Source organism: Gopherus flavomarginatus, chromosome 9 (assembly GCF_025201925.1).
Source record: "Gopherus flavomarginatus isolate rGopFla2 chromosome 9, rGopFla2.mat.asm, whole genome shotgun sequence".
NCBI classification, from domain to species: Eukaryota; Metazoa; Chordata; order Testudines; family Testudinidae; genus Gopherus; species Gopherus flavomarginatus.
Genome location: NC_066625.1, coordinates 72,364,112 through 72,379,353, shown reverse-complemented (window position 1 = coordinate 72,379,353; position 15,242 = coordinate 72,364,112). Strand labels below are relative to the sequence as shown.

Sequence of the window (15,242 nt, the reverse complement as noted above, 5' to 3'; positions counted from 1 at the left end):
GGCAGACTGCCTAGCAGGCTGCAAGGTGGGGGTCACAACTGGCCATTGGACGAGGTATTTGATTGGGCCACTTTCTGCCCAACAGGCTGGGGGTTTCATGATGGCTAGTCCTGTAGCCTTGAAAGTCAAACACAGTAGTCTGGCATGGATTAGGAAAGGTCATGTGCATGGCTGGCTACATGTGACCAAGTGACTGGCAGGTCAGAAGTGGGGTCATGCTATGACTCCTGTTTACAGGGCTAGATATGTAATGGGACTTGGATCTGTTTCCAGGTGCCTGTTGCACTGCATCATTTTCCTGTGGGGATGTTTAGGGTGTACATGAAGGGTGTTGGCTTTCCGTGGTTTGGTATCCATGTGTGCGCTATGGCTTCTGATTTTGTATTGGTGTCTTTTTTTTTTTTTTGATTTCTTGTATTGCCTTGTCCATAGGACTGTAGCCTTTTGATATGTGTCCATCTGCAGACAGTTTATTTGCTGCAGTTTAGGTCAAATGAGCAGTGCTCACCCAAAGACGGACAAGTGGTAACCAGTGCATAGAAACTGAATGCTTAGTTGGAGTGGGGCTGGAGGAAGAGTAACAGTGGCAGAATAATGTCTGATTGTTGTAACCTGCACGGAAGTTGGAGGGAGGAGCGCAGGTTGCAGGAGGGAAGAGTTTGGAGAAGGCACCAGGAAACCAATCTGTATGCATATGGCGAGAATGGTAGCTGCAGTTGTGGCACCTCTATGTTTATAGTTTTTAATAAAGACAGTTTAGTTTTAGAAACATGGAGGCCTCTCATGTTATTACCCACCACATGGTACATGAAATACTGATGATACTTGGTTGGGGGCCAGTTTGCACGCTGCTTGCTGGATTTATCCTGACCTCATGTAGTTGTCTCATTACCCAGGCAAACTACTCTGCGTGGGGCTTAACACTCCTATTCTGGGTAGTTTGAGCCTGTACTTGGGCTCAAGGACCCTGGCAATTTGATGTAGGCGTAGGTCCTTATAAGTCTCTTTGGAGGAGGTAGGAGGGACATTTGGCTTGGACTGCCTACCTGCCCTCTTACACTGGCTTTTGTTGAGTAAAGTTGCAGCCTGTGTTTTCCGCTCAGGTTCATTTGTCCCCTCATCGGTGTGCTGCCATTCAGCAAAAGTGTTGCTCACTTAGTACGAAGAGTGTCTTGTTTATTATGACTTGTGTTCCATATTTAACTCTGTATGGACTTTAAAGAAAATTTTCATCGGGGTTATTTTGAACATATCTGTGCATTTAGCTGCATCTGATTGACAACATGGAGACCTAACAAAAGCACGGTTTAACTGTTTGCATAACGAAGCAAAAGAGAACTCCTTTTCATAGAAATGTATTGAGCAAAGACACATGGGCCATGTCCTACCACTATTTGGAAAAACCCTCATAGGTACTAGTGAATCTCTACTCCTAGAGGCCCCCAGGAATCATTCTGAGTTGGGAGAATAATTTGTATTGTTCCCACACCAAGCTGGAAGTGGGATCTTCTTCCCCTAAACCTGCAGATATTTTAAGATCCATGAGAAACTCTGGACACACAGAGGTGGTTGAGACATGTAGGTGAGAGCCTCCTGCATAGAACATTTTTTTGTTTGGTTTTTGTTTTTATTTTTTTGCTGCTCCTCATGTCTAAAGTGAACTACAAAGTACCTTTCAATAACTCTTCCTGAGAGCTCCAGCTCAGGCCAACTACTATACTCTGTAATACCATACGATGTCTTACAGGACATAAAACCTTAGAATTAATATTCTCTCCTTGTTTGGTGGCTGGAAGTCACTTTGGGCCCATTCCTGGATCAAACAGAATGGAATGTACAAAAGATGAGAGATTCACCTGGATTGGAGAGCGGCTGAAGCTAAAGCACTTCTGAGGCGGAAGGAAGCACTCCCAAAATGAGTCCATATACTGTTTATGTAGCCGCACATCCTTCCCTTGCCTCTCTTCCTAGGGCCACAAACTCATCTCAGACTGTCATATTTGATGTGGACTTCTTTGTTCTTGGAGTAGGGAGGGAGGAGTGTGGAAAGCAGGTTCCTATGTGGCTGGACAGCAATCCACTAGAGAGATGCTGAATGGGAGCACGTGCCTCAAAGACAATGGCTTGGCTAACAACTCCAGAGCTAAAGATGGTTGATTTCCCTTCTTGTGGCTGCTGAAGGTGGGATGGGCTAAAGTAGAATGTCCACTAGCAGCAGCCCTTTCCCGCTCCTCCACACCAGATGTATTTAATTTACTTTAAAAACACAGGAACAGTATTGCTAACTGCAGGAGTTCAAAAACCACAAGTCCTCTCACCCTTAGATTGGCCTGAAAATCACAGGAGGTGAGTGGGTGAGGGAGAAGTTCAGGCAGATTTTCAAAGGCATGAACAGCAATTAGGTGCCTAGCTCCTATTGACTTTCAGTAGCAGGGAGGTTTCCAAGTGCCAGTTGTGCCTTTGAAAATCTCTCCCAAAATCATGCTGTTTGGCTATCTATCCAGATTTTGAACTCCCCCTGCCTCTCCACTGCCCCCAACATGTTTTTGACAATGGAGCTTGAAAATTCAACTTTCAGAGCATACAGAGTGCGTGCACAGAAATTCAGGTCCCCTTTCTCCTGTTCACCTGCTCCCTAACTTACTTCCATTTCAATGCCTGCCCCTCCTTGGCTGCCTCCCCCGGTGCCCCACTCTCCCAGCCTCACTGGCAACATCCTGCAACTCCAGTCCTCTGCCAGCTTCCAACACGTGCTACCAGTCTCTAGCCTGCAGGGTTAGGGTGGATTGCCTTGAGCTCTTTCCTCTAATACTCCCCAACACTCATACACACCTTCATGCCCTGTAGGGAGGTGAGACTGCTGCTGCTGTCCTCGGAGAGAAGCTGCTCAGCTGTGTTGTGCTTTGCCTACTCCACTCAGAGTACACAAGATGTGTGCAAGCAGCCTCTAGCGGCCGAAGCGGGAAATGCCTTGCAAATCTCACAAAATTCCTGAGCTGCTTTTGTTTCCTTATGAGACTCCCACAGTTGACCCCAGTCACTGGCAATGAGACTGTGAATGTTGGCAATGGTGCAGAAACCTTGACCTAGTCCCTCCCTCTCTCCCCAGCTGGAATTACCTTGGGGTGACTACAGACATCTGTCTTGGCCCTAAAAGGTGAGGTGAGAGGGAGGATTGGGGTATGCCATCCCTTGAGCATGTCTATAGTTCTTGCTCATGGACTGCATGAGAGACCCTTCATTTCCTTTTATGGACCATGCTTGGTTGGCCCAACATGCCGTTAGTTTCCATGGCATGCTGGGGCTCATGTGCCTCATACTGCCACATAAATTGGGTCTAGGGCTGGACCCACTGACATTAGCATGTAGAACAATGAGAGAATGTGCCTAAGAATTTGCCATTCTGTGGCTAAGCGTGAGAACAGTGCATTGCTGTCAAGTCAGATGAATTTGTCCCTGCAAAATGATGACAGGAAGATTCCATGAAGCAGTGTAGCAGAGTCCCCTGATGTCAAATACCATCACCCAACTGCTGTATTTGGCGGGCACAGTATGATAGGAGCTGGGGTTTGGAGGATGTTCAGTGTTGCTGAAGGAAAGATCTTGCAGGTCGTTTTGAGTTCCTGACATGCGCATTGGCCTCAGGACTGCAGAGCCATTGGCACCCATGGAGCTACTAAGTCTGTTCTTTCCTCAGCTGAACTGAGCCAAGATTCTGGGACAGTAGTACTGTCCTGTGCGAGTGAGGAGTAATTATCATGTTAAGCTCACTGCACGGCACAGACACACCACAGTCTCACGCTACAGGGGAAGAAAATCAGACAGTCATAAGAGATCCTGTGTATTACACACATAGATGTGCATGAAACATGGCACAAGATTTTGGTGACATGGGACAGATGCTTAATATCTTCTTTATGGGATAATAAGCAGTATGCCTGAACACTCTGGTTGTTGGTACTGAGACCTGAATGCTTTCATGGGTTTCTCTTCTACACTGCTGCTACAAGTTTTCAACACACTCTTCTCTCCCTCTTCCCCCAGGATCTTAGGTGGACCAAGGTCTTAGACAGACAAAGCACAATGGTAAAAATGCCTTATTTTGCATGAAGATAACTGGCAAAACTAGTTTAATAATCAGTGGGATGTGTGAAAATCAACTGTCGTGGAAATGCATGATTTTTAAAGCTCCAGTTCACTGCTTCACAGTTTTGTTGGAGTTGAGGGAGTAGGTTAAGTCTGGACTAAAACTTCAGGGCCAAGTCAACAGTCGGTGGGGCTACCCCAATTTACATCAGCTGATGAATGGGCCCCACTACAGAAAGCTGGGGAGCTCTGCACGTGGATAGGCGCACACAAGTGTCCGCAAAGCCATTTTACAGTAAAAGGTAATGATATGATTATAGATGGCTTTAAACAGGGTAATAAGGCCAACTCTGCATACTTTTTAGAATTTTTCGGTGGCATTTACTGGCATACTGGATATACTTTAACACTCTGAGCCAAATTTGTAAAGGCTAGGCACTTTTAACTGCATGCGTGAATGTGGACACTTAGCCAAAGACCTCATTTCCATTCATGATTAAGTACCATGTTTAAGTAGTCAGTTTTGTTTCTGTTATTACTTTTGGATGCAGTGTTTGCAGGCACCAACTTTGCTCAAAAAAAGAGGAGACTAGACGGAGGCCCCTTTAAAAATCTGGCCTCTTGTATTAGTTTGATTTTTACCTTTGGCACCAGGAAGCTGCCTTTTTACATAAAGCAGATGCCAACTGTTGGAGCTAAGGATTTAAGAAAAGACATCAATGAACTTTTCCTTGAAAATAAGAGTCCAGGTGCATTTTGTGTGGTAGGGAGGAATGGGGAGCAGAGAGGTTAGAGATTTCACCTTGTATTTGATCAATACAACATCCTTCCCCTTGTACAGTTTAACTAACTGCGATTTCTCCATTTCAGTTCAGTCTTTATCTGACAAGCACATTTTCTCTGTTACTCTCTCAGCCTTGCTCTGCCCACTCTGTCTAGCCTCTGTCTAATTTATTCCAAACCCACGCTTGATTCATCCCTGGGTTACGCCAGCTTTGACTAGCGTATGGCAGGGCTCCTGGCAGATTGTCTGTCTATGGTACATCTCCCAGCAATGCCAGCAACTCTCATGCACAGATGGGCAGTGTCTTCCCCAGTAATGAGCTGTGCTTTCTGTGAAGGGTCATGGCCAGGGCAGCTGGGGGATGTGAACATTCAGCACCACCCCGGGCAGACTTCACCATGGGGCTCCTACACTAGTCTGGCTACATTTCAGAGCTGCTTTCCCCTGTCAAAACCCCTGGGAAGGGCAGCAGTGCGCATGCCACCAACCTTTCCTTGGAATCGAATTCTCCCCAGTCCTCCTGCTGCCTCATTACGGGAAGCTCTTCCCTTTCCCCAGCTCCTGTCACACTACTTGGCAGTCACAGTGCTTGGGTGCTAGTGCTTGATATTGGAGTGACTCTGCTACACTGGTTCATGGAATCTTCCTGTCTCTTATGAATTTTCAAATAGATTCTCTGTAAGCAAGTTCCATTGTGAAAAAAGCAGGCAGCCGCCCCCAGGTGACATTTCAGGGGGAAGCTGAAGTGGTAAAGGAGGAATTGGTTGATGAAAGGAAGACAAAACAATGGGACAGTGCTGCACACTGTAGAGAAGAGGCAGGTCAAAGATGTATGGTGGACACAGCTGGCATTGCAGAATGGAGCAGAACTAGCAGATAGTATTATACAGGACTTAATTGATGATGGGGCACTGAACAATCATGGCTGTCAGAATAAGCTGATGCTAGGGCAGTATTAATAAAATATTGGTATAATGCTACAAAAGAACAAGGAGGATTCATGCATGCCTAATGTATCGTGATTATGTATGTGCATCATATATGTTGTGCATGCAAGATCATGATTGGAGTGGCACTGGCTACAGAGTCATTGATTTGTTGCTTCTCTTCTAGATCTGTGTTAAAATTGTGAAGAAGCAGCACTGTATATCTGTGCCCAGGTCCTTGCACATGCACCAAGTCTGAGGCTTTGATTTAAGGTAGTTCTGTGGGGATGATGGGTGAAGGAACCCTCACTTCACAGGAGAAATGCTCTTCTGTTGCTATTGAAGCCCTTTCTGCTGCTGCACCCCTCCACAGAGGTCAATAGTTGGTGAATCTGCATAGCAGTGTGTCTGTCGGCTCTTGCCACTGCTTTACCTCCATCCGACCCCAATCCAGTGGTGAAAGGAGTCACCACAGAACCAGACTTGGTCCTACGCAGGGTGGGAGGACTCCATGTATTGGCCTAAATCCTGTACCCAGTGATGAGCTGCCAAAATCTTAACAACCGGTTCCCTATAAAAAGTTATGATTTAAGGGATGTGCCACAGTATGTATTTTTTGTTCCAAGAGGGTTACCATGTTTCCGTACTTTCCTGGGAGGAATTTTTACAATTTAAAATTTAAAAATTCCTCCCGGACGGCGATTTAAGAACCGAAAAGCCTGATATGTCTGGGAAAATATGGATGTATGTTAACCCTACCTAAAGTTCTTTTTTAAAAAAAATGGACCTGAACTAGAAAGGAGCTCTGTTTCACATGTGTGGGTCCCTGCCACTCCCTGGGGGTGTTCTAGGGTGACCAGATGTCCTGATTTTATGGGGGGACAGTCCTGATTTTTGGGTCTTTTTCTTATATAGGCTCCTGTTACCCCCCACCCCCATCCTGATTTTTCACACTTGCTGTCTGGTCACCCTAGGGTGTGCACACATGTGGGTCCCAGCTGCTCCCTGCCCCCCTCGTTGAAGCAGGTGTGCAGGGTTACTGCCCTAGGAACTGCAGGGCACCAGTGGACGTGGGGCTGGCTGCAGACAAGGGCGTGAGGCAGGACTAGCTAGAGGCAGGGGTTGCGGGGCTGCCTGCGGGCAGGACAGAGGGTGCAGGGTTGGCTGGAGGCAAGGAGGTGTGGGGCTGGGCTAGCTGGAGGCAGGGTGTTTGGGGCTGGCTGTCGGCAGGGCAGGGGGTGTGGGGTTGGGTGGAGACTGGAGGGTGCAGAGTTGGCTGGAGGCAAAGAGGTGTGGGGCTGGGCTAGCTGGAGGCAGATGTGTGGTGAGGGAGGGATAGCTCAGTGGTTTGAGCATTGGCCTGCTAAACCCAGGGTTGTGAGTTCAATCCTTGAGGGGGCCATTTGGGGAACTGGAGTAAAAATCGGGGGATTGTTCCTGCTTTGAGAAATGGGTTGGACTAGATGACCTCTTGATGTCCCTTCCAACCCTAATAATCTATGACTCTATGTGTGGGGCTGGCTGTCGGCAGGGCAAAGGGTGCGGGGTTGGCTGGAGGCGAGGTAGGGGCTGGCTGCAGGCAGGGTAGGGAGGTGCGGAGCTGGCTGGAGACGGGGTGCAGGGCTGGCTGGCTTTGGGCATGGGGTTACGGCAGGGGTTGGCTGGAGACAGGGTAGGGGATGCGGCAATGGCTAGCTGCAGGCAGGGCCAGGGGGTATGGGGCTGGCTGGAGACGGGGGTTGTGGAGCTGGCTGGCTTCGGGCAGGGCCACAGGGGTATGTGGCAGGGGTTGGCTGCGAGTAGGGCAGGGGGTGCAGCAGGGGCTGGGTGTGGGTACTTGAGGGGAGTGTCTCGGAGCAGCCGGAGCAGCAGGACACAGCCCAGGCCCACCAGAGCAGTTGGGGACCCACCAGGCAGCAGCAGGAGCCGCAGGGCCAGGGGTTGGGGGAGCAGCAGCAACAGGGCCTATGCCCAGGGCCAAGCGGCAGCCCACATGGCTCCCGCAGCGCAGCACCCCTGGGGGCCGGAGGAGGAATTACTAACTTCCCGGATGGAGCCCATCAAAGCCGCAGCGCCCCCTCCTCGCAGGGAAGCAGGTTAATAACTAGTTCTAAAACCACTTCAAAATTTAACAACTGGTTCGCGCAAACAGGCTCCAGCTCACCACTGCCTGTACCCGCTCTTTCCAAACTAGTTCTGCTGTGTGTCTGTCCTGGCAGATTCTCAGAGGTGGGAGCAGGATTGTGCTCACAGATACCATCACAGAGATCTGAGGTTGCTTTTTGTACATACCTAGATCTCTTATTAAAAATCCTTTGATTCCATCTTTCACATGTTAGGAGTGCATATCGCTGCAGCGAGTCCACAGTATTAAATATGCTGCAAAAAGCAAGAATAACTGTCAGCATTTGCCTGTTTGGAACAATTATGACAAATTCCAGAAGGCTTTCAGAAACAGGAAGATTAAGCAGCAAGAGATGGCAGATGGATTTTAATGTGGACTATGATTTCCTTTTCCCTCCAAAACACCTCCCCACCCACCCATATATTTTCCCAAGACAACAGGAGTGTTTTTGTCCTCTTCTGTGAGGGGAAAAATTTTTTTTAAAACCAGTTTAAGCCATGAAGAGTTCAGTGTCCAGGGTAGAGATGAATGAGTTGCCATCAGGCCATTTCAGACTTTTAAGTGCCTGTGGCCTACTGGCCTTTTTGATTCTACACAACTAAAATGCGAGGTAAGTTTTCATAGTTTAAGGGCATATTGGCAAAAATAATCCATTTATTGTATTTACTGATGTGGCTTGAAATTCATTGATCCTCTGAGAAATGAGACCTGGGAGCCATTCTGGAGAACTCAGTGAAGATTTGGTGGTCTCAATCCAGTTTTAGTTGACAAATGTTCATATCCAAATAACTTCAGTGGGAAGCAGAGGTCTTGAAGGATCAGGCCCCCCACAGAGGTCTGAACACAGCTGAGATGTGTGGACAGGGCACTGTGGCTTGCTTTGCTGCCTACCATCTTCTAGTTCAGGCCTCTCCAGCCTTTTCATTGAGCTACTTTGTTGCCCTTTAGATCTCTAAGTTTTATATTAGTCCAATGTAATGAGCTCAGGTGGTGTTAATGATATGCGGTAGGCGGTTATTGTCCAGAATTTTAGGGTGAGATTTTTACTTAAGGAGAAAAGTATCTGTCCAGCACTCTAGGCATCTTTCATGGAAATGTACCTGATATGTACACAAAACTGACAGCATTGGTGATGATGAAGGCATCTGACTTATGTGGAGTTAACAACATTTACCACTACTCCCATGACATGTTGAGTCTTTGCTTCACAGAGTGCCTGCTGAGGATGGGGAGTAATGAAGCCTCAAGTCTAGTGTTAGATGGGGCATATTCCATTTCTTGCTAACCGCATACATACTACTTGCATTCAGTAACAATACCATTAAAGAAACAGCCTTCTTCAAGCTACTGTCTTCAAGCATCAGACGCAAAAGTATCACCAGCTGAGCATGTCAGTCTCATGTATCAGTTACTGGAAACTGAGAGAGAACAACATTCATACACATTTATCAGTTTTCCAGGAGATGACTAACATCCTTTGACAATAATTCAACTCATCTAGCTACTGCATTTTCACCCGCATGTTATTAATTGAAGACAGAATTTGTTTATTTTGGAAGTCTCTGAACAAAGCTGTGGGCTTCAGTCATGGCTTTTTTTTCATCATCGTGCGATCAGGGAAAGCTTTTTTATGGTTTGCGAGTATATAAGTAACTCTGAAAAATGCAGCCTCTTCCGTGCCCCTCCCCCACCTTTTTTAAGACTTTGAACATGTGGTCATCTAAGTTTTCAAAATGCATGTGCTCTCTTTGGGTCAGATTCTGCCATCCTTACTTATTCTGGGTAGGTGGGTGCATTGACTTTGATGGGACTACTTGAGGGGGAAGGTGGAAGTAAGGGTAGCAGAATATGACCCTGAATTTGAAAATTTTTGGGATAGTCTTCATGTTTCTCACGAGGTGTGGCGAAGGTGACCGTCCAAATCACCCTCTTTGCCAACAGTAGCTTTGGGGTGATGTATGAGCTGCCTATGCTGGCTTTTTTTTTCCTTTGTACATTCATCAGAGTGGGAATATAAGAGTTTATTATATATATTTAGAAGAGTAGTACTCAGACTGTGTAATACAGACACAGGAAGATGCAGTCTCTGCATTGAAAAGCTTACAGTCTGAAAGATAAGAGCTAGACAGAAGGTGGGGGATAAGGTACAATACAAGCAGTAGAGTAGCTTCCTTTTGTGTGTATAAAGTCATGAAAATGGTGCATTTTCTGCTTCTTTTTCAGAATACAGCTAAGTCATTTGCGCTTTAGTGGGTTGTCTGGCTGACTTTCCCCCGCATCATCCAGACCTGTTCAATCTCCCAGTTGATCTGGGAGACTCTTGATATTCTGTTCTCAGTGCTGCGTTCCTGAGCAGCGGCTTCATTCTCCCAGTTGGAGACATTGCAGCCTTGTGGGAGAGGCATTCTACGCAGTCTTCCCTAGATGAGGGCTCTGGCTATAGAGATCATATCTACAGCAGAGCATTAACCTGCTGCACTCATATAGGTATAAAGGGTAATGCAGTGCAGAGTGATGTAAGGGGTCACTCTAGCCATGCTTCTATGCTGTGGGCGTGTTGGTGACCATGCTCTAGGCAGAGGAAAGCTGGGGGATGTAGCGAGGAGGGATGCGGGGAACCAGAGCATGAGGGGAGATATATGGAGGACCCAGACTAGGGAGAAGAGGGACATTTGAGCAGAGGAAACTGGGCTAGGGGGCTGGGTGGGAAACTCAAGGAGGCAAATGATAGGTTTGATAAGGAAGAGCAAGGAATTGAAGGATTTGACGGTAATGAGGATTCATGTAAAAGAAGCTCAATATGCAAGCAGGTCAGAATATCAGCCGAAGCCCACAACTGTGCCCACATCTAAGTGCCTCTCCAGCTCACCCCTCTGGCGTTTCCCTCTCTGTGTCCTGGCTGCTCCTCCATTTCATCTGTTGGCTATGGTGAGGGAGGGTAGCTGGATGAGCAGCAGAGGAGACCTTCACTACTCTATCCACTTCACAGTGCCCTCTGCGAGGCGAGAGGAGCTGCTGTAGCTCTCTCTTCAATCTCCTGCAGGCTGCGGGGGCTACCATTGATACACCTCCCCTCCCATCTGCAGTGGATGTGATCGTAGGGCTGGGGAGTGAGGAGAGGGAAGGAGAACTTCACCACGCTTCAGGCCTCGGGAGGGAGTGGGGGTCAGCTCCTGGAGATCTTTACTTTCAACCCATGGAGTGTGTGTATGTGTGTGCTGCTCCCTCCCTTCCCCACTACCAGCCGCTATAGGAGCAGGAGTAAAAAGTCTCTCTGCCTTCTATTGTACCTTCCTTTGCCATAGAGGCAGCAGGAGGTGATGCAGAGAGAGATATCTGCTAATTCCACTAGTGCTCCTGGATGTAGAGAGAGGGAAGAGCTGCTGGCGAGCTACTTGAGAAGGCTTCATAAGCTACTGGTAGATCACAGCCCACTTGCTGCAGACCCCTTCTCTAGAGAGAGGACTGCAGGGTCCAGGACTGTCCTGGCACCTCTCCCAGCACTAAATTCACTTGGAACCTCTCCCCCATCCCCAAAAGCCCCCCCCCCCAATGGGATGAAGTAATTTTGTAAATTTACAATGGTACGCTCTCGTCTACACAACAGTGTCTAGCTCTGGTAAGCTAGAAAATTGACTGATGGGTGCATTATAAATATCTGGATAGACAGTTATGATGAGGTATAATAAAGAGTTGGATTATTTAGTTTCCAAAGGAAAGGAGAGAGGGAGGGGCTTGACAGAGGTAGTCAGAGTCATTAGGTTTGTAAGTGCAGAATTTCTCAGTGCTTCCTTTTTACACTGTTCCGTGATCCGAGAACAAGGGGACGCTTTGTGAAAATTAATGGCGGTGAGTTTAGAATGTATTTCTTTATGAAGTGTAGAATCTGTGAGTTGGGAAAGTCACTTCTGGAGGAGGTTCACCAAGATGAACACTGGGTTATTATTGTTTGAACCACTTGTAGCTATAGAAAATAAGGCTGTAATAAGGGTAATTGAATGACCTGCTTCAGTGTATAAGCATGGTTGCCCACTGAGGTCTGGCATGTGTTTTCTCTTATAGACAGCATTACGTTGGCTAGCTGCGTTAAAAGGATTTCTTTCCCTGGAACACTGGGTGTTGGCCAGTGCTGGAAGAAGAATATGACAACTTCTTTGTTCTTAAAAAGACATCTATCTCAATCAAACGTAAAGAAATTCTGTATGTAGTGCACAGAGCTTATGAGGCATATAAATGTTTTATCCATTTTGTTCTTTTAAGTTACCGTATAATAAAAATGCATTCTCCATGTAACGCCAGTCAGAGAAATTGTTATATTCCTTAGCATTGTGCCTCATAATGCATCATTAATGTCTAACCAATCATTTTAACAGAAAAAATTGTTCTTTGAACGTGTATCTGTTCAAAGCTGGTGTTTCTATATAGCCTCCAACTATGTGACCTTGTGACAGTGTTATAACAAAAAAAATTTACTGGATGACAATAATAAAAGTGATCTTAAAATATAGTATATTTAAAAAAGAAACCTGGTGAATTTGCTCCGTTCCATAACTTGCCGTGGACCAACAAACAGTTTATTGTACTATATACCTTATCTGTCTTTATATATGTATACTTTAATCACAAAATATTACTTAAATATGAGCTTTTGTCCCTCGTACATTTTTTTAATTTACCTTCAAAATAAATGTTACAGTCATTTGTTATAATTTTGTTTCATTATCCCAACTTACTGTTTATGTAATTCAGCTGCCCTCTTTAAATTTGGTTGTACTGAGGGAATGGTAGGAAAGGGAAGAATATGACTGGCATATCTAGACTATTGACATGGATATAAGCAGGTGAAAAGCAAGACTTACATAACTTTATAAGCCTTGTATTTAGATGCAGTGACCAAAATTGGCCATGAACATAAGTGGTTGCAGTCAATGGAGTTGTGTCCACTTAAATCTTTGATTAATTTAGTCCAACCTATATATTACTATTGCAACGTTACAGAAGATAAAGTAGACTAGATTTCAATCTCATTCAATTAATGTATTTATTCTATGGCATTTATTACTGTAGTATCTGAGCATCTCATAACGTTAATTAGTTTTAGGCTCACAACTCAAGAATCCTTATCCCCATTATATAAATAGACAGACTGATCCACACAGGGTAGTGTTACTCAGGACATCTGTGGCAGAGCTGAGAATTGAACACTGATCTCCTCACTAGAGCTGGTCAGAATCTATGTTTTTCTGTCAAAACATGCAAACTTGTTGAAATTGAAACATTCTGCGGGAACATGCCAAGTTTGATGAAATTCCAGTGGAAACCAGGTGGTTTCCAACAGGACCCTGCTTGCTAAGCAGGCTTCAGAAAGCTAGGCCCTGGCTGCTTCTGTTGGGGTTCCTAAGGCTTCTCGTGTCATTGGCTCCAGGGCAGTCAGCTCGCCAAGTCCCATTTTGAAATTATTTTTAATTAATTAAATTTTACATTTCACAATTTCCCAGAAACTGGAACTCCTGTTCCATGTCTAGCTCTATTCTTGACTCTTAACCTGTGTCGTAACCACAAGACCATCTACTTACTGTGGATTTACACTGCTCTAATTGGTGTAACTGAGATCAAAATTTGGCCCAGAGTCTAACTTGTCTTGTGGCCTTATGCTTAGAGGTTATCACCAACCAAAACTGGATACTTATCAGTTTGTTTCCCCAGGTACCAAGAATGCCAGCCAGTCTGTATTAATAAGTTCCATTATTTCTTCAGACAGGAGAAAGTGAAAGGAAATCTCACTTTCCTGGTTCCCAGTCTTGATTTGGCATGAGATACTGGAGCAGTTTTGTACCGAGGAGAGCGGAACTCCTAGAAAGTGACATGGTTGTAGCCCTGGGGGATGCAGCTGAAACAATTACAATTGAATATGTTGAAAATATATGAATGAGGCGTTTTAAAACCTGTAAAAGCAGTTAGAGAAAAGAGTAGTGTGATGTTCTGAGAAATGGGGCCCAATTATACAGCCCATATTTACCTTGCTGAGCACGGAGCCATTGACCCCAAACCTAGTGAAGTTGATGAGTGTTGCCGTAGATGCCATTGGGCTTTGGATCAGGTCCTTAATCACCAGTGTGATGCTGTTGAAATTGGTGAAATAACAATACACCTCTACCTCGATATAACGCTGTCCTCAGGAGCCAAAAAATCGTACTGCATTATAGGTGAAACCGCGTTATATCAAACTTGATTTGATCCACCGGAATGCGCAGCCCCGCCCCCCTGGAACGCTGCTTTACCGCGTTATATCTGAATTCATGTTATATTGGGTTGTGTTATATCGGCGTAGAGGTGTACTTAAGATGCTATTAATAATGCATATTACTAGATAAATATAAGGCGGTCATTTGGGACATACACACAAATAAATGCTTATAAATATTAAGGAATTTCGGAAATCCATGCTTGAGTTGGCTCACCATGCAGGGCAGCTGTTCACTTAGACATTGTAATAGTTAAAATAAAATAATCTAAAAAGGGTCAAACAATGTCCTAAAAAGAAAAACAAGCATTTAATCTGTCTCTGTAAATCAGAGTGTATGCTAAGGAATCCATCTTTACCAAGGTCTAGATTTTGGCATACTTTCCTCAAGTTGTGTTACCCAAGAAAGGTTGTAGGATCTGGCCCCTAGTACGGTTATGATATGTAAAAGAGTAGGAAGATCTATTTTCTTGCATTTGGAGCTATATTCTGTTAGTCTTTACAAGAGTAGTTCCACTGAGTGGGACTATTCATGGGAGTAAAACAAGGAAGATTTGAACCTAGAGAGGCACAGAATGGTGGTTTCAACTTGTGCATTTTCACTGACTATTAGAAATATGACACTGCGGAGCCCGGTCCTGCAAACCTCTACTGCAAAACTTATTTATCATTCACTTAAAAGGTACTACTGCTGGGAAGTATGAGTTTGAAGGATTGGCCCCAGTGGTTCCTATGTCTAAGGAGTAGCAATAATAGGTTCTGAGTATACCAGGTGCCTTAGTATTTAATTCACAGACATTTCAGCTCACTAGAACCACACATATTTTAATTTTTTTGCTAGCAACACGTTTTTGCTAAATAAATATTTACATATATTGGCTTTTTAATTTGGCTAATGTAATAGTTTGCTTTCCTGTTGTTCTGCTCAAAATAGGAGTAGTATAGCATTTTAGAGCTTGGTAAGGACATAAAAAAGTACATGAAGCTGCAAGGAGTCGGGAGTTATTCTGAGTTATTCTTATTTCAGTGGGAGTTTTGCTGGCATGAGGAATGCAGGGTTGAACCCTGTATATGTTG

General features: G+C 45.3%; 1 protein-coding gene across 2 annotated transcripts in view; it reads left to right on the top strand.

Moving 5' to 3' along the window:
- Window positions 1-15,242, top strand: part of FBN1 (fibrillin 1) — a 226,958-nt gene that overhangs the window by 9,742 nt on the left and 201,974 nt on the right. The gene's annotated exons all lie outside the window — the stretch shown is intronic.